This window comes from Molothrus aeneus, chromosome 30 (genome assembly GCF_037042795.1).
Source record: "Molothrus aeneus isolate 106 chromosome 30, BPBGC_Maene_1.0, whole genome shotgun sequence".
Taxonomy (NCBI): domain Eukaryota; kingdom Metazoa; phylum Chordata; class Aves; order Passeriformes; family Icteridae; genus Molothrus; species Molothrus aeneus.
Genome location: NC_089675.1, coordinates 756659 through 781984, shown reverse-complemented (window position 1 = coordinate 781984; position 25326 = coordinate 756659).

Sequence of the window (25326 nt, the reverse complement as noted above, 5' to 3'; positions counted from 1 at the left end):
AGCCGCCGTCATCGGGTGTCAGCGCTGCACGGCCACTTAACCCTCTCCGCGATGGGAAAAACAAAAGGAAGAAGAGGAAGAACCGAATTCTGTGCCGGTGACACTTTCTCCCGGCCAGCAAACAAAAGTTTTACGAGCTGAACCCTCTGGATGCTGCATTCCAGCTTGGTAACATTTCGGTAACACATTGCAAACGTTTGACTCATAGAAACTTGGACGGCTGCAGCCGGGGGAGGGGGAAGAGCGTCACATTCCCATTCCCGGGCAGGGTTTGGTTGTCGGATTTTTTTTTTTTTTTTAAAGAACTGAAACTTCTCTCTGTTTAATGAAAAAAAAAAAAAGTGTTTGAGCCTGACGATTTCCACCGGTGCTCTCATTGTGTTTGGGAGTGAGGGGCTGGGGGGGAGGGCTCTGCTGCCAAGGGAGGGACCCGGGGCAGCTGAACTCGCTTTTCTTCTGCAAGTTTTTTTTTCTTTCTTTCTTCTTCTTCTTTTTTTTTTTTTTTTTTTTTTTTCTCTCTCCCTCTGTGTTCCCAGGGCAGGGTTGGCTTTCTAGGTTTGATAAAGCATTTCCTTCCATTGTCATTCTATACGGCCTCTGGGCCCTGCGCTCAGTCCCTCCCCTTTGCCGTCCCCTCTCTTTCTCTCTCTCTCTCTCTCTCTCTCTCTTCCTGAACTTTAGTGAATCTTGAGATATAAAGAAAGCAGCTGCCTCCCTTAAGCACAGCTTGAACAATGAGACCTCCTCTCCAAGGGCTTTAACTCCTCTGGATGCAAGGACAAAGCCAGGGTGAGTAGCTGCTGGTGGCTCTGCCGGTCCCGCACCGCCGCTCCCGGTGTCCGTTCCCGGTGTCTGTGCCCGGCTCCGGAGGGATCAGGTAGCCCTGGAGCAGATGCTGCGAGTGTGAAACCCCCCAGACCCAGCCCCCACGGCCCGGGGAAGCGCTGGCGCTGTCCCCACGGCCGCTGTCCCCATGGACGCTGTTCCCAGCCAGCTCCTGCCGGAGAGGCTTTGCCCCCCGGCCGTGCCCCGGGATTTGGGTCACCCCGGGCTCCCCGCCGAGCGAGACCGGGCAGAACCTGGCTCTGGGCAAGGTGGGAGGAATCCTGACCTCAGAGGCAAAGAAAAACAAACATGATGCAATCAGGCGTGACTGAGCCGCCCTGCGGGAGGAAGATCTTCCCCGGGGGATGCTGGACTGGGATGTGGGAATCGCCGAAGGGGAGACACCTCGGGCTTCCTGCGGGTCCTGGGCGTGCAGAAGGAGGGCAGGGGCGCAGCGTGTGCCGCGGGGGTCTGGCTTTGCCCCGGGGGTCTGCTTGGATCATTTCATGCGCCAAAAAGCAGGAGGCGAAATCGGGCAGAGCTCGGCGGCAGCCTGGCGCGTGTTAATTAAGGGGATTCGGGTCAAGCGATGAAGCTGCTGCTGGATGGGCATCTCCAGGACGGGATCCCACCCTTTACCCTCCCTGGAAGCTGTAACTGGTTCACACGGGGCCTGTGGTGGGCTGGTGGATGGCACAGCCCGAGTGGGATGAGCCCCGGGCTGAAGAGGGAATCTCGTGCGGCCAAACACAGCCCAGATGTTGTTATCTGGTGGCCCCCCCGCCCCTCAGTTTCTCCTCTTCATCCCGTGTGCCTCCAGTGTCTGCTGGCTGGGATAAAACATGATTCACAGGATCCTGGGCCTCGTAAACAGGGAATGATCAAACAAGGCATAAAAGAACATTTTTATTGCTCGTTAGGGCTTCACTAAGACCGTCTGGGGCTCTGTGTCGGTTCAGGTAGCTGCTGGAGCACAGCGTGTTCTTGTAGTACAAATGCAAAACTTCTCCCATGTTCTGCAGCACAAAACTGCTCAAAACACGACTGGAAGTTCTTTAGGGGACCTGCAGAGCTCGTGGTTTGTGCAAAGTCCTTCGAGAGCCTGTGCAGTTCATCGTGGGGCAACTCAGAGTGGGTTTGATAGAGTTTTGAGTTTTTTCCTCCATAAAATCCCATTTCTGGTTTAACTGGAACCAGTTCCTTCTCCCCCAGGGCAGCTGTGTTTGTTTGTCTCACTTGTTCTTGATCTCAGCTAAAACCAGCAATTTTGGGCAGCTCTCTGGTTTCTCAGACAATGGACAAGGTGTTGTGGGATTTAAGGTGAGTGTGACAGGTTGACCTTAAATCCCATGGACTAAGCTGAAGGACGTGGATAAAATTGGGCTTTAAAGTAGAATGAGGTGGGTGAAATGAGCGTGTCCAGGTTTGTCACTGAACAGAGCTCAGGTCTGTGGCTGGAGGAACCCTCCAAACCCCTTGTGCTCCTGCTGGGATGGGCGTTTCTCCAGCAGGACCTGACCCGTGTTAATGTGAATGTAGGTGAAACCTTTGGGTTTAACAGAGCTTTTCAGAGGCAGAATTCTGCTCCCTCGCTTTTCAGGAGGCAACAAGAACTTCACCACCACTGAAAGTGCCCCCAGCTCTGTGCCCTGGTCCCTCCTGGCAGCCTCCAGGAGCCCATCTGAGCTCCTGGCACTCACACAATGAGGAAATGGGCCAGCATTTCCATATTAGCAATCAACTTTCCAGGGATGTTGCATGGATTTTTCAGAGGGGGGTGGAACAGCACCAGCCACGCTTGGATCCACCAGTCCAGGGCTGAGGTGGTGCAGAAGAAGGACCAGGCATGGTTTGGGAAGCCTCAGATGAGTGTTCAGAGGGCAAACACCCACAGAAGCACAGCAGCTCTGGGTTCAAACCCTGTCCTGATGCTTGGGCCTCGGGTGCTGTCCCTGCCAGGCTCCCCATCCCTGGGAACACTTGGGGTCCCACCTGGGGAAGCTTCTTGGCATCTTGAAGGACCACAGGGATTTTGTCGCTCCCTTCCCGTGGTGAAGCTGAGCTTGGGGTTGTCACAGGTGGGTGGGAAATGGAGACAAAGCACTTGGAAATGCCCACCTGGAGTGGGGTTGAGGTGATAGGAGGTGTCTGACCTGCACAGGGACAGGAGGCCACAGCTGGACTCGATGGTCTTGGGGCTCTTTTCCAACCTAAATCATTCCATGGCCCTATTTCTATCTGCCCCTCAGTCTGTCTCTTCTGGACAGACACAGCTTTGTGTTTGCATCATCAGGACGATGCACTTTAAATAAATTTTAATTAGGCTTGGCTAATTCATCAGGAAGTTTACTTTCAAAGCAAATAAAACCAGTGAGCAGCCATAGAGCCAGGAAACAGGTAAGGTTATTTATTGCCCGAACAAGCCAGGCGGGTAAGGCAACAAAAATCGTGTCTGAGCTCAGCCTTTAGTGGTGGTGGCTGCACCTGATGGTTCTCAGATCACCAGCAAACTACTAAATAATGAGGTTTTGTGTGGTGGCCACACAGAAAGACCCTCGTGGCCACACGCATTCCCCCATCCTCGGAATTGGCTGTGCAGGACATGGCGGGGCTGACGGGGACTCTGGAATAGTTATTGCCTCAGTCTGGAGCTGGATCTGCTTTGCTGTTGTTTTGGCATCTTTCAAATGCAGAACTCACGGGAGAAGAATTCCTCGTGCCTGTAAAACCCATCCTGGGACAAACCTACAGCAGAGCCAGGTGGGATTTGAGGGGCTGCCCTTGCACCCCTGGATTGAGGGGGCAGCAGGAAGAGATGGAGCCTCAGGGGTCACCAGGTGCTGCTTGGGGGATGGAGAGATGCGAACACAATCCCAGGACAGCCTTGGCTTTTCCGTGTCTTTCTTTCTGTGCTCACTTCCATGCTGGGAGGGCAGTTTTTCCAGCCAGACCAGATTTGGAAAAGCCCAGAGCACTGGACACATGGGGAATGAGCAACGCTGGAGCTTTGGGGCTCGGCCTGGGGGACCACAGGATGGACAGAGGGATGGACACAGGGATGGGTGGATGGATGGGTGGGTGGATGGATGGATGGATGGACATGGAGGTGGATAGTCCATGGATCCATGGATGGATGGGTGGATGGACATGGGGATGGATCCATGGATGGACAGACAGACGTGCTCCTTCCCCAAACCCAAGAGTGGGACCCCCTTCCACACCCCTGCAGTGGCATCCCAGCCTGGAGGTGCCGGCCCCTCCCGCTGCCCGGGGAGGGGAGCCAGGGCCTTTCCAAGGTTACAAACTTCTTATTTTTGGATGCGTTTCCCTGCGCTGGAGCCGGCCCAGGCTGGAGCTGTTGAAGTTTTCGGTCCTTTGTTTGTTTAATTGAAGTGCTGTTTGTTTTTGATCACGGGCATGAGATAGGCGCTTCCTCTGCAGGCAGGAAGCAGTGATTTCCTGTTCTGTCCCCGGCCAACTCTCACTGCGCAGGAAACCTCGCTCTGCTGAGTGGCCACTTTTCGTGCAACATTTTTGGAAGGTTTTACGTGGTGTTGTTTTGGTTTTTTTCTCTTTTTCTTTCTTCTTTTTTTCCCTCTCTTCCCCTGTGAGCGGCGCTGGTGGTGTTGGGACTCTGGGAAGGAGCGTGTGGAGGGCCTGGAGTCAGCACTCAGCAGGCTGGGGATGCTGTTTGATGAAAATGGGTCCATTTAGCCTCAGATCTTTGGTTCTGTTGAGAAGTTGTTTGGTTCACCTTGAAGTGAACCTTTTTTTGTTGTGTTTTTTGGGAGGGGCGCTGCCCAGGAAGGTGTGTCTGTCCCACCTCATTCAAACCAATTCCCTGATGGAGTCACATGGAGACTCAGGGCAGGACGAGGAGTTAAACCACACCTGGGTCACCCCTGCCAGCTTTACCTGCTTGTGTCCTTGCTGTGCTGGAGGACCTTTAGGCAGAATTGGGGTTGTTCATCCTGGAGAAGAGATGATTTAGGATGACCTCGTTGTGGCCTTCCAGTCCCTGAAGGAGCTGCAGGAGTGATGGAGAGAGACGTGGACAGGGGAGAATGGCTTTAAACAGGCAGAGGGGATTTTGGGAAGGAATTCCTCCCTGTAAGGGCTGGTAAAGCCCTGGCACAGAACGTGGCTGCCCCATCCCTGGGAGTGTTCAAAGCCAGGTTGGACAGGGCTTGGAGCAACCTGGGATGATGGGAGGTGTCCCTGCCCATAGCAGGGATGGAATGGGATGGGTTTTAAGGTCCCTTCCACTCACATGCCCAGGTCAGTCCCACAGACCATCCGAGAGGAGTCAGGGACAGGGCTTGAGCCGAGGTCCCACACCTGTGGAGGTGTTTCTGGGGTGGAAAAGGGACACTCAGGTTTTCCTGTGGAATCCCAGAGAGGCGGAGCTGCCGCTCCTTGGCAGCTCCCAGCGCACAGGGATGTTGTTACTCAGCGATGTTGTTACTCAGCGATGTTGTTACTCAGCGATGTTGTTACTCAGGGATGTTTTACTCAGCGTGTTTGTCCTCCAGCAGCAAACCCAGACAGGCTCTCACTCAGCACCCTGCCCAGAGGTGAAGTGCTGCAGTATCAGATGGCTCCAGCCACAGGAAGCCCGGACAGACAGGACAGACAGACAGACACTGCAGCACGAGAGCCATGGGAGCCCCAGGGCAGCAGATGTGACCACGAGCAGAAAGAACTTCTCTGCCCGAGGTTTTAATTGTCTGGCTGTTGTAAAGGGGCTCCCCTGTGGGGAGGGGGTTTGTAAGGGGAAAAGCAGCGGCTGCAGGAACAAAGCAGGGAGGGGAAAGGCTGGGGAAGGGGGAGCAGAGCTGCTCACAGCCCCCAAATCCTGCAAATGCCCCACATGGAGAGGGGATGGTGAGGAGAGAGGATGGTCAGGAGAGGAGCTGGTCAGAGGGTTTAGGCAGAGCTGTGCAAGAGCAGCTGGCTGGGGCCGTTTGGCTGCAGGAGGATGAAAGGGCTGGGGATGCACAGAGGGAGGGCTGGGAGCTGCAGGAGCAGGGAGAGGGCAGGACGCTCCCGGCCGCAGCTGCTCCAGCCCCGCAGCAGTTGGGCCACCATTTGTGCTCGGAGCCATCCAAGGAAAACTTTGCTCGGGCTGCTCTCACGCAGCCCCAGCCCTGTGCAAGCGTGTCCCCCACCAGCTGAGCCCCCTCCCCTGCCCCATTCCCGGAGAGCTCCCCGTTCCCAAGGCCCCTCCGGATCATTGCACGTCGCTGACATCAGCGCCGGTTGCCATGGAAAAGCCAGGTTGTCCAAAACACGACCCCTTGGCCTGATCCCATGTGTGTCAGGAAATGAAGGTTTTATGGCCCATCTCTGCAGTGGAGCAGAAAGAGCCGGGCAGGAACCGCAGCCCCGGCACCGGCAGAGCCCCCCCGGTCACGGCTGCTGGCCTGGGACTCCTGCCCGAGGGGGACACGGGACCTGCGGCAGGGGCACAGCCTGGTTTGTGCCTCCTGAGCCACCTCCGGTCTCTGAGATTGCTGCTGGGGGCTGGAACAGCCCCAGGAGAGGCAACCTCCTCCTTAAATTCCTCCCGGTGAGGGTGGGCACAGGGTGGGCACAGGGTGGGCACTCCCTTCTCTGGGTGCAGGGTGCCCAGGGAAGCTGGGGCTGCCTCTGGATCCCTGGCAGTGCCCAAGGCCAGGTTGGACAGGACTTGAAGCAACCTGGGACAGTGGAAGGTGTCCCTGTCCAGGGCAGGGGGTGAAATGGGAGCTTTAGGGTCCCTTCCAACCTGACCCATGCTGTGACTTTGTGCATTCTGGGGAGAGGCAGAGAATGGGAGGAAAGGTCCCCAGGGGCTCACACTGGAGCAGTGGGAGAACAAAACTCTGCTCACACCTGAGCTGGGGGCTGACACTGCCTTTGGAGGGACTGTGATGTGCAGGGAGGGAGAATCCAAAAATATTTGGGAGTCCTGGCCACAGAGATTTTCCTAAAGCTGTCCCAGAAGTGATGGAGCCAAAGGCCTCACAGACCTTTGGTGTGGGGGCTTTGGGAGGGAAACCTCAGGTGTGGTCCCATGGCAGGGAGGGGATGCTGCTGTTCCAGGCAGCCTTTGTTTGGCCACGGTCAGATTTGGGGGATGTGCTCGGAAATGAGAATTTGGTGTTTGGTTTTGCTCACCCTGTGTGGGGCACAGGGAGTGCTGGGCATGGCAAGTGCCTGCAGGGCTTGTTCTGGTCTGGCTTTGGCTGAAAATTTGGCAGTGGCGTGGCTGGGTCACCCCAGTGAGTGGCACCAGGTGCCAGCTCGGGCTCCAGAGCGGGGCTGGCAGTGCCACCCTCCTGTCCCCGCGGTGCCAACCGACCCTCGCCCCGCTGCAGCCTCCCCCCCTTGCCGTGGGTGTTTTGGGGTTAAAAATAGACTCCAGATTTCGGTTGGTAGAGGCGGAGGCAGGGAGCAGGAGCTGTTTATCAGTGCCAGGGTTTCCCCTGAGACACTGAAATGACTCAGATAAGAGATGGGCACAACGTGCACGTCCTCCCCGAGCTGGTGCCAGGGCTGAGGTGTCCTGGATGTCCCAGTCCTTGTGGATGCTCCATGGAACTCTTGTTCCTGCCAGACTGGGATGCTCTGCAGCATCCTCCCCTCAGCCCCTTTTGGAAATGTTGCTCTCTGCTGTTAATCCTGGCCCAGCCACAGAGCCATGGAAAGGTTTGGGTTGGAAGGGACCTTAAAGCTCATCCTGTCCCACCCCCTGCCACGGGCAGGGACCATCCCGTGTCTTGGACCTTCCCTTCCCACATCCCAGGCTGCTCCAAGCCCTGTCCAACCTGGGCTGGAGCTTTCTGATGCTCTGGAGCCCTTTTCCCACAGTGTCAGTGCATTCAAAAGCAGCAGCTGGGGCCTGAATCAGCCAAATCAGAATCAATCAGCCAAACCTCGTTTTTCACAGGGAGTGGCACAGGCACTGCTGGGCCCTGCAGGGTTTTTAATTCCCTAACTGTTCATACATCTCTTAAACCAAGTTAGCCCCCTAGCTAGTCCACACACTAACTTTATAATTTAACCTAATGTTATCTCATCATTTTAAGTATTTTTCAGAGTTCCAAGAAAAAATATTTAAACTTCATTGAAAGCCTTCTCCAAGGAGGAGGAGGAGGAGGGAGCTGCAGGGTGTGGGCAGCATGCCCTGGGCAGCATCCTGAGCATCCCAGGCTGGTCAGTGCCTCGGGCAGGGCAGGGCTGTGGGGCTGGGTGCTGCCAGCTCATCCTGGGCACATTTTCAGGGGTGCTGAACCCCCTCTCCACACCCCAGGCTGGTCAATGCCTCGGGCAGGGCAGGGCTGTGGGGCTGGGTGCTGCCAGCTCATCCTGGGCACATTTTCAGGGGTGCTGAACCCCCTCTCCTGCTCGGCAGCAGCAGCAGCAGTTTCCTGTTTGACTCACACCTGACACAAGCTGGGGCCTCTCGCGCTGGGGAGCGACTGAATGGGGCTGTTTACAATTAGAGAACGTGGGATTCCCAGAAAGAGGCTCAGACCGGACGTCCTGAAGCGAAATACCCCGGGCGTCAGCAGCTAAAAATACCCGCGGCAGAGCCGTCCCCGATCCCGATCCCGCCGCGCTCCGGCCGCTCGGACCCGGGGGCACAGCACCCAAATTCCACCTCTTCATCCCCCCTGAGGCACAGCACCCAAATTCCAGCTCTCCATCCCCACCCGGGGCACAGCACCCAAATTCCAGCTCTCCATCCCCACCCCCTGAGGCACAGCACCCAGCTCTCCATCCCCACCCGGGGCACAGCACCCAAATTCCAGCTCTCCATCCCCCCCCGGGGGCCTTTTTTGGCAGAACTTGGTGCTCTCCGTGCTGGTGGATGCCCCTTGCAGGGATTTCTCTTGGTTCCTGTGTTATTTGTGGGAAGGGGGCAGTAAGGCAAGGGTTAAAGTGTGAATAATCAGAGTTTCAGCCAGAAGTGGCGGATGGGAATCAGTTCAGCTCCTTGGAGGGCTGGGGTGGGTGGGAAGTGAGGCAGGAGCAGCTGCTCAGGGACAGGGACAGGGACTTGGCTGGGCAGCTCTGGAGCCCACAGGTGGGCACGTGTGGTCATGGCCAGCACCAGGGAGGCTGAAATTCCCCAGGACCTGAATCAGAGCTGGGGTAGGGAAAGGTGCTGAAGGCAGAGAATCACAGAACCACTGATTGGTTTGAGCTGGGAGGAAGCCTAAAGCTCACCCAGTGAGATTTAGGGTAGGGACACCTTCCCCTGTCCCTGTCCAGCCTGGCCTTGGACACTTCAGGAATGGAGCAGCCACAGATTCTCCGTGCCAGGGCCCTGCCACTCTCAAATGCAGGAATTTCTTTCAAATATTTCAGTTTGGTCCCTGGTGCTTGGCGCAGGGCTCAGAAAGGGACCAGGCTCAGCCTGAGCTGAGCTTTGCTGCCGCCCCAGCCCAGAGCTGGGCCCTGCTGCTTTTGTGCCTCTGCCCAATGCTCATGGGCTGGAGTGAGAGACAAAAGATGGGTGAGAGCAAAAGGGCACAGAAAGAATCCTCCAGAGCCAGCCCTGCAGCCCAGTGACCCCTTCCTGACAGAGATTTTGGAAGGCAGAGCTCCCGTTAAGGCACTTATGCAATAGGTTGTTACCAGAGGAAGTTTCTCTTTAACCCCAGGCAGTTGGTGGTTGATTTATGTCCTGCAGCTTTAGATTTTCTAGGTTGCAGTGGTGTTGCATAAGAAGATAATTTGACCCTGCATTTCTTAAAAGTTTTTGTTTTTTTTTTGGGGGATTGTCTCTTTCATCTACCTCTTATGTACCTGGAGGTGTAAAATGAAGGACAATTCTATGGCTTGTCTTCATACAAGAGTGAATCCCTCAGTCTTCTCAGAGGTGGGGTTGGATTTGGGTGTTTCTTCACACCAGGACTGGACACTTTTCCTTGTGACTCTTATGCCCAGAATAAGAGCAGCTCCACTCTGTGCCTTCAATTTCTCCTGCTCTCTTCATGCACCAGGTTACTTTTGCTCTTAGGCAATAAACACAGCAGTGGGGAATACTCCAGGCATGGGATGCAGGGATGGACTGCAGGGACAATTTGGAACCATCTCAGCTCATGGAGAGACCAGCCCTGGACTTAATGGCCCTTGGAAGCCCTTGTAGTGCAGGTCTTTGCTAGGGCAGAGCTGTCCCTGAGTGGGAGTGAATTCATTTCATGGCAGGGGAGTCAGACGGGTCCTGTGCCTCGTGGCAGCTCCCCTTGGGCTCTCTCCTGATTTGCCATTTGCCTTTAACCTAAACTAAAAGTCATTTAGACTGAAAGCACACATTAGTGTTTGTGAACAGAAGGGCAATTACAGGGAGAAAACCAATTTCCACCAGCGTGGTGGGGGACAGCCACGGCCCCATTGTCTGAACCACGGGGTCCTGCCAGCAGAAGGACCAGCCCAGGTTCTCCTCCTCCAGCAAGGAGAGTTGGGATGATTCCTGCTCTTTTCCAGCCTCCCCTGGTGGCCTTGAGGAAACCCTTTGCACTCACCCTTGCAGCACTTGGGGGCACAGTGACCCCTTTCTCCTTCCTTGTCTCAGGAATCTGAACCATTCCTGGTCCTGGTGGTGTCTGTGGGAAATCTGAGCTGAACTTCTCAAACTGAGGGATTTTTCCCATCCTGGGTGAGTGTGGGTGGCTCCAAGGCTGCTCCAATTTTAGCCTCCACACACCACCCAGATGTTAAACTGGGCATCTTCTGCATCTGCTCCCGGGACATTCATTGTCCGGGAGTCCCCGGGTGGCCGATTGTGCCAGCGGGAGCTTTCATGGAAACAGCCCATTTTTTTCTGTGGCAGCTCCAAGTGTTTGCAAAAAGCTGGTAGAGCCCCAGGAGCTTCTGGCAGCTTCATTTTATTTTGAAACCATTCAGTCCCCAGCTGGGTGCGAGAGTAAAACGAAAGGATGCGAGATAAAGGCGCCGGTGCAGCGAGCGAGGGCAGCCCGTCATTCTGAAACCAGGCATGGAAACTGTGCCGAGGACAAAAGCTCGAGAGCAGGGCTTGGCCCCCTCACCACACACACCCCGCGCACGCCAGAGAGTGCCTCTGCCTGGGGACAGGCACGTGTGGCCACGGGACAGCGACGGGAGCCTCGAGGGCAGTGGTGCCTCTGACCGGGCCCATGAGCGGCGACAACAAAGGTACCGAAAATGACCCGTCCTGTCCTGCTCCCCTCATCCAACCCATCTCTTGTGCCCAGGTAGGCCTGGGGAGTCCTCTCCAGGCTCCCCTTGACCAATTCACCTCTTGTGTCCTGATGTGTTTGGGGAATCCTCTCCAGGCTCCCCTCATCCAACCCACTTCTTGTGTCTTGGTATCTCTGGGAGTCCTGTTCAGGCTCCCCTCATCCAACCCATCTCTTGTGTTCAGGTGTCTCTGGGAAGTTCTCTCCAGGCTCCCCTTGTCCAACCCACCTCTTGTGTTCAGGTGTCTCTTCATCCTCTGCCTTCTCCTGAGCATCTCTGTCCCCTGCTCTCCATCACTGCCAGGGGGTTTGGGCACCTCCAGGCTTGAGCTGCTCTGGAGGCCCAGGAGATGTGGAGGTGGAGGGCAGTGGATGGTTTGGAGAAGAGGAGGTTCTGGTGGGTTTTTGGGGTGGTTTTTGTTCCCTTTGCTGCTTGCCCAAGGGCCTGGGTGGCCTTTGCCAGGGGACAGGGGCACTGTGCCCGGGGCTCCCACACTGGGGCATCCAGACCATGCCCTGTCCAGAGCACACAGGGATTTAGGGACCTTCATTGTAGGAAGTTTGGGTTGGAAGGGACCTCAAAGATCACCCAGTTCCGCCTGCCATGGACCCGTTGTGTCCAGTCTGTACCACGGTGTCCCTGCTCTTGCCTGCACAGCCCGGAGTCCCCGTCCCCTCTGGTGACAGCCCAGCCTCTGGCGTTTCAGGCAGCTCTGAGGTGCTCTGGTGGACAGTGAAGGGCTGGCTGTGGAGATCTGGGTGACACCAGGAAGGGGATGGGTGGCAGGGCAGGTGCCTGTTGCTCGTTGTCACCGCTGGTTTCTCACCACACGGACCTGGGGGCACAGCACCCAAATTCCAGCCTGTGACAGCCTCCTCACCCAGCTCGCCTCACCCACTGGAGCTGGGACATGGGGGGCATCCCTGCTTCCTTCGTCCCAAGGCTTTTCCAGCTTGTGTCCCTTCTCTTGCCACCTCCTGGCACTTCCTGGCTCTCTTTCTGTGGGCGGGTTGGGAAATGGGTTGAGAAGTGCAGCTCCCAACACCACAGCTCGGGGAGGGACGCTGTGATGGAAGAATTTGTTGAGTTTTGTCCTATCTCAAAAGTGCTGAAACTGGTGAAACGCTCCCACACCCCCTCCTGGGAATTTCCAGCTAAACCCAACTGGTTTTGGTTCTCTGGACTGTTGAAAAAGCTGAGCTCAGGCTCGGGGGCCCTGGCTCAGAAACCAGGATGGGAACTGGAGATTTGGCACCTTAGAGCTGAGTCCTGTGACCTGCAGACCTCTGCCTGCAGATGCCTGTGAGCTTTGGAGGATTGGCTTGGCAGCACAGCTCTGCTTTGAGCGCCTCATCCCCTGTTTGAGGGACAGAGAGGGAAGGACACAGCCCAAGAACTGAGCCTGTCCTGGGATGCTCAGGGGGAGAAAGGGGAGGCACTTCATAGACTGTGACAGGAAAACTTTCAAAGCCAGGGCTCCTCCAGCTGCTTCTAGGCTGAGAAAACACCTCCAGGGCTGTTCTCAACAGCTGGGAGCAGCAGCAGATGGGAGCCTGATGGTGGCCAGCAATTAGTGCAAATTAGGGTCAATCACAGCCTTTGGAGGAGCAGAAGAGGTGCAGCCAAATCCCTCCTCTTTCCTCCCCTTTCCTCCTGTTTCAAAGTGCAGCAGGGACCTGGGGGGGACCTGGAGGTGGCTGAGGAGGTTGTGTCACACCTGGGGCGTGCCAGTCTCTGCTGCCAGCATGCCCAGCAGCCCAGAGCAGTGCCCAGAGCGTGCCAGACGCTTTTGTTCCTTCTCCTGGTGTTCAGAAAAACAGAGTTTTGCCGGTTATTCTTCCCTTCTCTGGCTGCAAACCCTCTGGGCTTTAAACAAAGGGAAATAAACAATTCCCAGTGACATTTGCAAAGCTTCCACAGCCCGTCGCAGTGAAACTGTTTGGTCTGAGCTTCTCTAAAGAAAAAAGTGAGGAAGAGGAGGGAGTGGTCCACGTGCAGGTGTGATGGATTTGCCATGTGGGAACTGCTTTTAGGTTGTATTAAAAAGGGCACAAATCTATAAAAAGCCAGTAAAAGCCCTGTCCAACCTGGCCTTGGGATCCAGCCCCAGCTTCTCTGAGCAGCCCTCAGCACCCTCACAGGGAGGAATTTCTCCCTAATAACCCATCTAAATCTTCTCCCTGTCAGTGTACAGTGATTGCCCCTGTCCTGTCCCTCCCTGCCCTCCGGAAAAGCCTCTCCGAGTCGGGCTGTGCCTTGCTGAGGGTGCAGAGAGGAGCCCACCAGGTTCTTCTGTGCCTGCAAACCCCATCGGGGATGCCCTGGGGGGATTTGGTACCCCGTTATCAGGGAAACCTTAATTAAAGGCTCATTAAAGGCCACCGAGTCCCGGCCGGGGCCGGGAGGGGGCGCGGGGCCGCCCGGGCTCGGCGCAGAAACTTTGAGTCACTCGCGGGGTGTTTTGGAGCGAAATTCGGAGCCGCCGCGGCCCCTTCCCGGCCCATTGTTGTGGTTTGACAATCACATTTTCCTGTTTTTAAAGCAAATGTTTTTCTCTCCCCCGGGGACGTAACCGAAGCCCCGCAAGCGCCGCGGGGGAAGGAGAGCGGAGGGCTCCGGACCGTGAGGGAGCCTGGGGGGCTCTGGATGTGGAGAGAACCCGGGGGGCTCTGGACCCTGAGGGAGCCTGGAGGGATCCGGATGTGGAGAGAACCCGGGGGGATCCGGACGTGGAGAGAACCCGGGGGGCTCCGGACCCTGAGGGAGCCCGGGGGGCTCCGGACGTGGAGAGAACCCGGGGGGACCCGGACCCTGAGGGAACCCGGGGGGCTCCGGACCCTGAGGGAACCCGGGGGGTTCCGGACCCTGAGGGAGCCTGGAGGGATCTGGATGTGGAGAGAACCCGGGGGGCTCCGGACCCTGAGGGAGCCTGGAGGGATCCGGATGTGGAGAGAACCCGGGGGGCTCCGGACCCTGAGGGAGCCCGGGGGGATCCGGACCCTGAGGGAACCCGGGGGGCTCCGGACCCTGAGGGAGCCCGGGGGGATCCGGACCCTGAGGGAGCTTGGGGGGATCCGGACCCTGAGGGAACCCGGGGGGACCCGGACCCTGAGGGAGCCCGGGGGGCTCCGGACCCTGAGGGAACCCGGGGGGCTCCAGGCTTTGAGAGGCCCCGGGGGGTTCTGACCCAGGACGAGCCCCCCGCCCCCTTCCCTCCCATCTCCGTTCTCTTTGTGCAACGGTGGCAGCAGGAGGGTGAAGGAGGCAGAAGTGTGCTTATTTTTATTTTTTACTCTTTTTTTTTTTTTTTTTTTAAATTGACGGTTCCTCTTTGCAGCGCTGTGGTTTCACGCCCTGCTGTGGCTGCAGGACATGGGGGTATTTTTGTAGGTCTTATTCAAGGAGTGTCTATTTAAAACAAACTTTTGGGTGGCTGAGCACGTTACCCCTCAGTTCGAAGCAGAGGACGGGGCTCGTGGGGACATTGGGTGGTTGGTGGCAGCCCCCCAGAGCCACTTGGGCTGTTTGAGGATGCTGGAGGTCTCCAAGTCCCCACAGAGGATGGATCCACTGTGGCATGGGTGGAGGTGGGCCAAGACAAGGAGAAAACCCATTTATTATTCAAGTTCCTGTATGCAGGGTGTCTGCACGCTCCCACATTTGCATTGAAATAGGAATAATTTGACTTTTACTGAATGAAAGTTGTGAAGTTCTAATGCTGAGTGGTGGCTCTGCAGTCGTGCCCAGGGTTTCCAGGCAAGATGCAGCTGGGACTAAAAACCACCAGGAGTGGGCTTATGCTTGTCCAGCGTGGCCAGGACCTGCTCAATGCTGCTTTAGCCCCATTTCCTTCTCTCAGAGCCGTGCTGAGCCCCCGGGATGTGACACAAACCCTTTGGTGCTCAGGAGCTGAGTGTCTCCTCCCGTGTGTTGCCCAACACAGGGTGTGAGCTGTTCCTCTCCTTTCCTACATCAGCAAATAAAAAAGGCACCAAGCTCCCTTGTGCCCCAATCAGCAACTCACCCAGCTGTCTGCCATCCCATCCCATCCCATCCCATCCCATCCCATCCCATCCCATCCCATCCCATCCCATCCCATCCCATCCCATCCCATCCCATCCCATCCCATCCCATCCCATCCCATCCCACTGCTGAGCCCAGCAGGATCAGCAGCTTAGCCTCCAAGCATCGCAAATCCTGCCTGTGCCCCCATGGCTGGCTCATCTCCTGGCACATCCTTGTGCCTCCTGCCCTTTGGGAGGCCAGGCCAGCCCTGCAGACATCACCAGCCTCGTCCTTGTCTTTTCCAGCTCTCTGCCTCGCTGCATGGCTCAGGAGCAGAGCAAAGCAGAGAAATGGCTTAGGTGGGAAACCACCACCCTTTGCCACCCATTTCCCCCTCCTGGCAGCCCCAGACCTTCTCCTGACCCTTGTCCATCCCTTCCATCAGGGCTGAGCTCTGGGGGTGCTGTGGGAGCCCCCCTGTTTGCCCTGGGCAAGCTCTGGGAGCCCGGAGGAGCCCGGGCAGCCTGGAGCGCCTTTGTCTGCCCCGCCGACGGTCGGAGGGTTGCACAGCGTGTGGGGGTGAAGCACATCCATCTCCACGGATCCAAATAACCCCTTCCTTTCTTACTTTCTTTCTTTTCTTTCCCAACCGGCAGCGGGTTCTGCAATATCCCCTGCCCGGCACAGCAGAGCCCCGCCTGGCCGGCCCCGGGAGGGAGGAGGGACTCCAGAAAGGGAAGCGGTGCCTCCTTTTCCAGGCTAAAAATACCAGCCGTGCTTCCAAAATAATCTCGGTTCGATGATCTCCATTGCCCCCCGGGGCTGCTGAAATTCCCCAGTAATTCAGCCTGAGCTCCTCACCCCGATGGAGGAAGGTCTCAGTGGGATCTGTTTGCTCCTGGAGGCAGGTTTGGCTCTTGGTGTTCGCAGAATTTTTTGAATGGGATTTCAGTGGGATTGATGGGAGAAGCCAGGCTGCTGCTCCTTCTACTGCTTCTAGTTCAAGATGGGATTGGGAAAAATTCACAGATTTTGAAGTTGTATACAGGGACCAGGAAAACTCTGGTTTTCCAGCCCATCCCAAATCTGATCTGTTAATTTGTAGGGGAAAACCACAAGTTTCCTCCAGGCTGTGCTGGGGTAGATTTCCATGGGTTGTGGTGTGGTTTTTGGGGGTGCCCTGTGCAGAGACAGTGGCTGGACTCGATGATCTATGTGTCTCCCTTCCCACTCAGGCTGTTCCGTGGTTCCTTTCCATGACTCTGCACAAGAATTGAATGATCTGCAGGAATTCTGGGGCTGGCTGAGCCCAGCTTGCCCTTCCTGATGAGTTTGAGCTTTTGGAATGATGGATTTAAGGGAATTCAGGGCACTGGACAGCAGAAAGAGCTCGGTGGGGAGGGTGAATCCCCTTCTCCAGCTGCTGTTCATGGAATGGTCCCCACTCTCACCTCTGCTTGGCTCCACTCAGTAATATGCAAATTTATGCAGAGCAGGGCCCGCTGGGACTGAGTTGTGAAGTTATTGACTGGTCTCAGAATGAGCTGTTAGTCACAAAAACCTTGTCAGGGCAATTTGGGTGTTGCTGGGGCTCTGCAGGGACCAGGGCTGAGACTTCTGTTCTGGTGCTATTTTCCAAATCAGAGAGGCATTAAGCGTAACCTCGGTAATTCTGAATTATTTAAAAAGCTGCTGTCACTGCTCTGGACTGAACTGCCAGGTGCTGTTTGAGGGCTGTGCCTCTCCTCACCTGAGGTTTCACTGTGGATCAACGAGGCTTTGGAAATGAAAGGGAAGGAAAGGCTGGTTTTGAAGAGAACAGACATAAATTAAAGTGAAAGAGAAAGCCCTGGAGGTGGGTGAGATGCACCCTGGAACCTCCCAGCTTCAGCAGGTGCCGAAAATAACCACTCTGTAAGCAGGGTTATGAATGTGCCAGCCCGTGAGCTCGATGTGTAACTTCCCAGAGCTGTTTTGGTATCACAAAAGCGAGCAAAATAACTCAGCAAAAGCACATCCCTGCCCACCCGTGTTTCGGTGCTGTCTCACTGCACCCAGTGACCCCAGAGACTCCGGGGCTGCAGCTGAGCAGGGCTCCTCACCCTGGGACTGGGCAGGGCTTTGCTCTGCGTCCGAAATGATTTCTTCCTTGGAAAAGAGAAGTGTGATTCCGTGGTTGGAGAATCCCCCCGCGCTTTGGGGTTCCTGGAAAAGCAGCTGTTCCCCCGCCGGCAGCGAGGGAACCTCGGGGTCTCGCTGTGCTTTTGGGCAGGATTTGAAGCCCGTGAGCACAGGCACCTCCCTCCTTGGCTCTGAACTTGGTTCTGTTTCTTTCTTTGTGGTGCTCGGCGCCCCTGGTCACTGTGTGGGGATGTTCCGGTGTCCTCAGCTCAGCTCATCCCGGGGGATGCTCCTGCCTGTCCTGTGCTCAGCTCAGCTCATCCCGGGGGATGCTCCCTCTCTCCTGCCCCCGGCTCATCCCCACCCGCCCCGGTGCGGTGGGAGCTGCCCCGTCCCGGTCCCCCGGGGGATGGAGGAGCCCGGGCAGGGAGCGAGACACCTGGAACGGGCAGGTGCCAGGTGGAAGCGCTCGGCTCCAACTCGGTGCCCGGAGCTCTCCCCAGGTTCGGCCGTTCTGCCGCCCCTCTCCCCGCACTTTGGTGGCTCCGCCACCGGGATGGACGGGCTCGGGGTCAAGTTTGGCATCCAGCGACCCGCGCTCGGCCGCGATTCCCGCTGTCCGGGTCTCTGCAGCCGCTGGAAGTCGCCGCTCCCGGTCCCTCGTGTCGCGGAGCTCCGACCCGGAACGCGCCGCCCGCCCCCGGCCCGTCCGGTCCCGGCCCGTCCCGGGGGCGGAGCGGCGCCGCCCGCAGCTCCCGCCGGGGCCGCCCCGCTCCGCCCGCCCGGTTCCGGAGCGGCGGCGCAGGTGGAGCCGGAGCCCGCGGAGTCCCCGCGCGGCCCGGCCGGGGCCGCCCCCGCCCAAGGACGCTCCGGCATCGCCTCGGCTGCCGCCGCCAGCACAAGGTAGGCACCGGGACACCGGGACACCGGGACGAGGGGACACCGGGACACCAGGGCGGCGGCCAGGGGCAGTCCCGGGTCTGTCATCCCCGGGGGTTGTGGGGTCCCCGTCCCCTCTCCGCATCCCGGCTCGGCTCCGTTCCCCGCAGGAGGGAGCAGCCCCCGCTCCGCTCGCCCCCTCCCCAGGTGTTTCGCAGCCCCCGGGGCTGGCGGGCTCCTGGGAGCGGGGCGGGCTGGGCGAGGAGCGCCCATCCCGGGGGTGTCCGGTCCCGGCAGTGCCTGCCCGGGGTCTGCAGCTCCAGCTGGGGTGGTGGTGACCCCGTACCGAGGGATAGCTCTGGCAGGGCTGTCACAGGGACCGGAGGTGCTGCGCCGGTGCCGGGGGATGGCGACTCGCAGAGCAGCTGATGCAGCCCGTGTCCCCTGGAATGTGTGCGTGTGGCTGCGGGGCTCAGCCAGGACCGGCTGCCAGAGCTGAGGGAGGGAGCTCGGGCTCACGAGGCCCGCGGACCCGCGGCTGCCTTGGAGAGCGAGCGCTCAGATGTGGCAAAGCCGAGCCTGTGGTTTGCTGGAATGTTTTTGTGCTGATCCGGTTGCCTTTCCCTTCGGAAGGGCCGGCGGCGCGTGGAGGGAGTGCGAGGGCAGAGGAGCAGAGGCAGTGCTGGGCTTGCATTTGCTGCGAGGGCACCTCCCTCTCTCCAAACACCTTGTGGGGAAAGGATGTGCGCTGGGAAAAGAGCCATGGATGCCCCAAATACCCCGGATCCGTCTGCCAGAGCCACGAGCCAGTGCAGCCCACAGATCAGTGCACCGTCCAAGGTTTGCCCCGTGCTGGCAACCCCTGGGCTCCCAGACAGCAGCTTCCCACACCTTTCTCCACGGCAAAGGTGTTATCTGTGCTCCGGAGGCTTTGCTGAGTAATGGGATGTTGGGAGGCTCCTGCGGAGGAGGTGTGGGATGTGCTGGACACGGCTGGGCCGGGAGAGGTGAGGTGTCGCTCACGGCCCAGGCAGGGAAGCGAGCGGCCGCAGGGTTTGGATTCTGCCGCGGCGTTTGCAGGCAGGATGAGCTGTGAGTGGTCCTGCCCCGGGTTTGTTCCAGCAGACAGGGCCCTGGGAGGCCGGGGAGCGTGGGCCCCGCTCCGAGGGTCCGGATGCAGTGCCTCTGAGCAGATGTTTGCAGAGGGTTCCAGCCTGAAATCTCAGCCTTTCTCAGGGGATCTCAGGCGCTTCCTAGTTTGCAGCGAGGGTCGGAGGATTTCAGCACTTCCTACTCTCTGCCTGGTGTGAGCAGGAAGTGGGAGCATGAAGATGGCAGCAGAGGCTCTGGCAGTGGGGCTGGAAGCTCAGCAGGGAGCGTGTGGGGTGGTTACACCTGTCCTGAGCAGGGTCCTGAACCCTTCGGGCGTGTCCTTTGGGAAGGGCCAGGTCCCAGTGTCAGGGCTGGTCCCACAGTGAGTCCCATCCTGCAGCTCAGGGATGGAGCTGAGCGTGGACGGGCACATGGGAGCGTGTCTTTTCCTGCAGTTATTAAATGGCTTCATTGGGAACCTCCCCGGGGCAGGGAGAGGCTTTGGCTGGTGCTGGCTGCTGTGCTGGGCTGCTCTGAGCTGGCAGGGGCGTTTCAGAGCGACACCGAGTTCTCTGTGGAGCAGCAAAGGGAGGAACTCCACATCCTCCTGCCACTGGGGGCCTGGCCTTGAGTTGAGAGATGGGGAATTTGGGTGGCTGGAGCACGAGTGGCTGGCCCTGGCTTCTGTGTTCACATTTGGCTGGATGGGAATTGGAGTCGAGGCCCAGCTTCCATCAGGGGTTGGAGGCTGGTGGCTCAGGGTCCTCTGGGGCTCTGGGGATGTGAGTGGCCACATCAATGGCTTTGGGACACTTGATGCCAAAAAGTTCCCCCACCGTGGGACACTGGGCTAGGAACAATTCTGGGGAAGCTGAAAGGCAGTGCTGCAAAACTCTGAACCATTTAGAAACCGTTGAAAGAAAAATGAGGTTTGAAAACGTCAGTTGTAAGGAGACCTTGTGTGTTTGGAGTCTGTGGCTCAGATTTTCAGGCTTTTTCCTGTTCCAGCAGTGGGACACAATGGCATACGTGCTTTTTCAGTGAGTCTGGGAAATCCTGCAATCATGGATTTAACAGCTGGGACCTTGAGGAGGGGAAAAAACAAACAAGTGTGTTGGCAAGGCTCCGAAACCAGGCAGCTCCTTCTGCCCCGCTGCCCGACTCCAGCAGGGGAGGTGGCGAATCTCCTCTTCCATCTCTGGTTCAAACATCAAACCTGAGTTGTTCTGATCTGATTTATTAGCTTTTGATCTCCATCCAGCCCCGTCGCTGCTCTCCGGGACAGCTCAGGAGGGAGGTGAGTCAGTCCTGGAGCTGGAGCTGCCGACTCCTCGCCGTGTCTGCCTCATCCCCTTGCTATGCTCCCCGAGGGCAGGAATGCATCCGTCCCGTTCAGGCTCTGCCGGCTCCCCATTAACAGCTTCTCTGCTGACTCGGGTGTCCCTGCCGAGGCGGGGAGGGGACACACGGCCACCACCGCAGCGTGTCCTGCCCGTCCCGAGTGGGTGCCAGGCTGGGGCTGCTGCCCCTGTGAGTGCGGCTCCAGCTCCTGCCTGGCACGGCCGGTCCTGCTCTGCGGCTCTGAGTGCCCTAAAAACACCCCGGGGAGCCCTGCTGGGAGCAGCCCCGCGATGTTTTCCTGCCTTTGTTGGTGCCCTCACACACGGGGTTTGTTTCTGGTCACCCCACGCCCGCCTCCTTGGACCGGCTGCTCTGCTCCAGGTGCCCTTCCCAAAGAGCAGGGTTTGTTGGGGACAATTCTGTCACTCGGGGAAGGTCTGAATCGGCACATTTGCTGTTTGATGTGATGGAGCCACGAAGCTTCCGAGGGGGTGGCCAGAGTTCAGGGGTGTGCAGGGCTGGTAAACGTTCACTTTTCAACACAAAAACCCCGCGTCTTGTTAAGCCAAGCCAAGGAAATTTAGGAGAGCAGCTCTGGCCTGCAGACTGCAGGCGAGGGATTTGTTTTCTTTCTGTGTCCTGGAGAGCTCTGTCTTCCCCTGAAGCTGCCTTCCTTCCCGATATAGCAGCAGTTGCTAACTCTGAATGAATGTGCCGAATTCCGGGTCCGGCCGCTTGCCTTGGAGCTTGGGCAGAGCGAGGAGGCCTGGGTGGCACTGGGTGGCACTGGGTGGCACTGTCCCAGCCTCCTGCCACTCTATAAATAGCCAACAGGGCCCAAGTGCCCGTTGGAGTGAGTTTGGAGCTTTCCCAGGCTCACCGTGGAGGCGGCTCAGCGTCGCTGAGGTGGCAGAGCCGGGGGTGCCACACATCCCTGTGTCCCTGTCACTGTGTCCCTGTCACTGTGTCCCTGTCACCGTGTCCCTGTCACCGTGTGCTGCCTCTTGGGCAACACCCGAGGATGCCGAGGAAAGAGCCTTGAGTCAGTGCCACGCTGTCACCCAGGGAGGCCCCCGGCAGGGAGGGGACATCCTAAGGGTGGGACTGCATGGAGGTCCCGGCCCCACGGAGGGGCTGGAGTGGGGCAGTGGCCTCACATCTGACCCCTGCACACATCCAGCCCATCTCTGGGTTTGTCTGTGATCCCTGCACACATCCAGCCCAGCTTTGGGTTTGTTTGTGATCCCTGCACACATCCAGCCCATCTCTGGGTTTGTCTGTGATCCCTGCACACATCCAGCCCATCTCTGGGTTTGTCTGTGACCCCTGCACACATCCAGCCCAGCTGTGGGTTTGTTTGTGATCCCTGCACACATCCAGCCCATCTCTGGGTTTGTCTGTGATCCCTGCACACATCCAGCCCAGCTTTGTTGGTTTCTTTCACCTAAAATTTCAGTCTCAAGGCCAGGTGTGGTGTGTGGTTGCTGGAAGGAGAATTAGGATGGTGTTAATGGGCTTTTCCCTGGCTGCCCTGCCCCTCAGCACAGTGACAAACCACCCTGACACCCGCATCCATCGGGTTTTGTCCCGTGAGCTGTTGGTATCCAGGAGCAGGAAGGGTGCCAGAGGGAGAATTGGCTCTTCCATGGGGCTGCATTGCAGAGCTGGATCAAAACACGGCTCACAGCAGGGCCAAACAAACCCTGCTGAGCTGGGCACGCTCTGCCCCGTGCTGGAAGGTGGCACCAAAGGCAGGGAACAGAGGTGCAGGAGCTGGGGGAAGAGCTGGGAGCTGGGGGTGGTTCACACTGCTCTCCTCGTTTCTCCTCATGGAAAGAATTTTAATGTGTGTGGGGTGAACCTGTCAGTGGTGCCGGTCCAGAGCGTCCTCCCAGTGTTTCCCTGGGTCCTCCCGTGTTTCACCTGGGTCATGTGCTGCTCTGAAAGATCTCAGCATGCCCAAGGAGCCTCTGGAGCATCCTGCAGCCCTGGAGGTGCCCTGGAGCTCAGCTCCAGAGAGGTGCAAGCAGGGCAGTTCTCCCGGGAGGAGCAGCTCCCTGGTGCTGCAGGAAGGAGTTGGGATGTGGTGCTGGGGTCGGCTCTCTGGGGGTGTTCTTGAGCCTTCAGGGAGGGAGGATCTGCCACGGGAGGAGGATCGGCCATGGAAGGAGGATCGGCCATGGGAGGAGGATCGGCCATGGAAGGAGGATCTGCCAAGGGAGGAGGATCTGCCATGGAAGGAGGATCTGCCAAGGGAGGAGGATCTGCCATGGAAGGAGGATCTGCCACGGGAGGAGGATCTGCCAAGGGAGGAGGATCTGCCAAGGGAGGAGGATCTGCCACGGAAGGAGGATCTGCCACGGGAGGAGGATCTCTTACAGAAGGAGGATCTGCCATGGGAGGAGGATCTCTTGTGGAAGGAGGATCTACCATGCGAGGAGGATCTCTTGTGGAAGGAGGATCTCCCATGGACAGAGGATCTCTTACAGAGGGAGGATCTCCCACAGAAGGAGGATCTCTTACAGAAGGAGGATCTCCCACAGAAGGAGGATCTCCCATGGACAGAGGATCTCTTAGAGAAGGAGGATCTCCCACAGAAGGAGGATCTCTTACAGAGGGAGGATCTCCCATGGACAGAGGATCTCTTACAGAACGAGGATCTCTTACAGAGGGAGGGGAAAGCTGCTGATGCTGAGGCTGCTTTTTCATCAGCTGCTCTTGCGTAAGGGGAGCCCTGGGCAGCACAGAAAATGTGGAGAACTTCCTGGCACTGCTGGAGACAAAGCCAGGATCGCTCTCTCAGTTTCTTTCCTCCTTTATGCTTTCCTGAACTTCAAGGCTTATGTAAATTGCCCAGGTTTGCCCAGGGCTCGATGCACTGATGATAACTTTCATTTGTAGCCTGGGGGTGCAACTTCCACATGAAAATCGTCTCTTCTGCCCCTGCCTTGGCCTCTTTGCCCCATCCAGCTGCCTTCAGCAGCTCTGGGGAGGCTGCTGGAAGCAGCTCAGGATTATCCTCAGTGGCTGCAGGGTGGAATATTCACAGCAGAGCTGGCTCTGAGGTGGGCTCTGTCCCTTCTCCCACGCCCCTTGCCTTGCTCACCCCCGGGTTTTGCCATGTCCTTCCTGTCACCTGTGTGTCACCCTGGCCTCTGTGTCCTGCCTTGGGGGCCTGGCACTGGCTCCTTGCTGTCCCATGATGGAGGCACCACAAAATTCTGATCATTTGCAGTATGCATTGTTTGACTTCCCAGGTGTTTGTTCTGTTCATTACCCAACTCACAGATTATTGCAATCAAAATTGAGTTTTAGAGAGAAACCTAAGTTAAGTGAAGAACCTTTAAATGCAATAACTCTTCACTGATGGCTCTGGCAAAAGTCACAAATCAGTCGTAACTTGGTTGAACCAATAAAACTAATGCTTAAGAGTCAGACGTTCAAATAATAGGAGAATCTCCTCAAATTGTTGAGCTTGCTGCTGTAGTTCAGGCTTTTCAGCTCTTTCCACAACCTCTTAATTTAATCCCAGATTCTGCTAATGTAGTTAGGAGATTAGAAACGTCAATTTTAGAAGATGTTAGCAATGACACTTTGTACCGTTAGCTTTCATGTCTTTATGCAGCTTTGCAATCTAGAGCTCATCCATATTTTGTTCCTCACATCAGAGAAACAAAACGGCCTTTTCCATCTTCCAGGACTGCACCCACCCCTCTCTGCAGAGGTGGGCGCAGAGCGCAGGTGGCAGCGTCCCGGGGAGGGTCCCCATGCCAGGGGACAGTCCCTGCCATGGCTGGCTTTGTCCGGGCCCTGTCACCTGCTGGCGCGGGGACAGCAGTGCTGGGATAATGGAACTGCACGTTCAGCAGGTCTGTGCCTTGTGGTGGTTATTCAGCCTTTGGGAGCTGGGTTTAACTGGAAGGCCTGAATTGGCTGTCGCTGTCTGGGTGAGGGATGGAATCAGAGGTGCCCCTGTTCCCCCTCGTGCCCTGGGGAAGTTTTGGAGGATGTTTTTAGAGCAGACTGTTTGGGGGATTCTGTTATTTCATAGAATTGTGGGGTGGTTTGGGTTGGGAGGTGCCTTAAAGCATCCAGTGCCACCCCTGCCATGGGCAGGGACAACTTCCCCTGTCTCAGGGTGCTCCAAACCCCATCCAGCCTGGCCTTGGACACTTCCAGGGATCCAGGGGCAACCCCACTTTCTCTGGGCACCCTGTGCCACAGCCTCGCCACCCTCCCAGGCAGGAATTTCTTCCTGATTAGCACTGTAGACTCTGTCAGTCTGGCTAGTGACTTACTCCTGACAAAAACCCAGGAAAAAGCACATTTCTGGGATGTGAGTGAGCTGGCAGAGTGCAGTGGCATCACGAGGGATGGACACACTGTGAACTGGCAGGGACTGGTTTCAGGCGCTGAGTTTGATCTCCACAAACTGCAGCTTGTGTGGTTGTTTTCCCGGTATCTAAGGGTTCAGAGATCTCCCAGAGCTGCCATTGAAATTTCCCTGCATTAATCTTGATGCTGGTTATGAACCAGGACCAGATCTTTCCACCCCACATCTGGTGGCTGGGTGCAATCCCAGCCCTTCCTTCCAGGGGTGAGCTGAGCCAGGAGATTGAAGGGCTGCTTGGGCAGAGCTGAACTTTGGGCTTTGGGATCTGGGCTTTGGGATTTGGGATTTGGGCTTTGGGATTTGGGATTTGGGCTTTGGGATCTGGGCTTTGGGATTTGGGCTTTGAGGGTGCTCTGGGTGCCTCAGCCCTGTCGGCTCCCTTTGAGGCTCCTTTGGCCACAGCAGCACCTCTGCAATTCCTGCTCCATGGAGGTGCCTGGGCAGGCTGAACCTGTGGC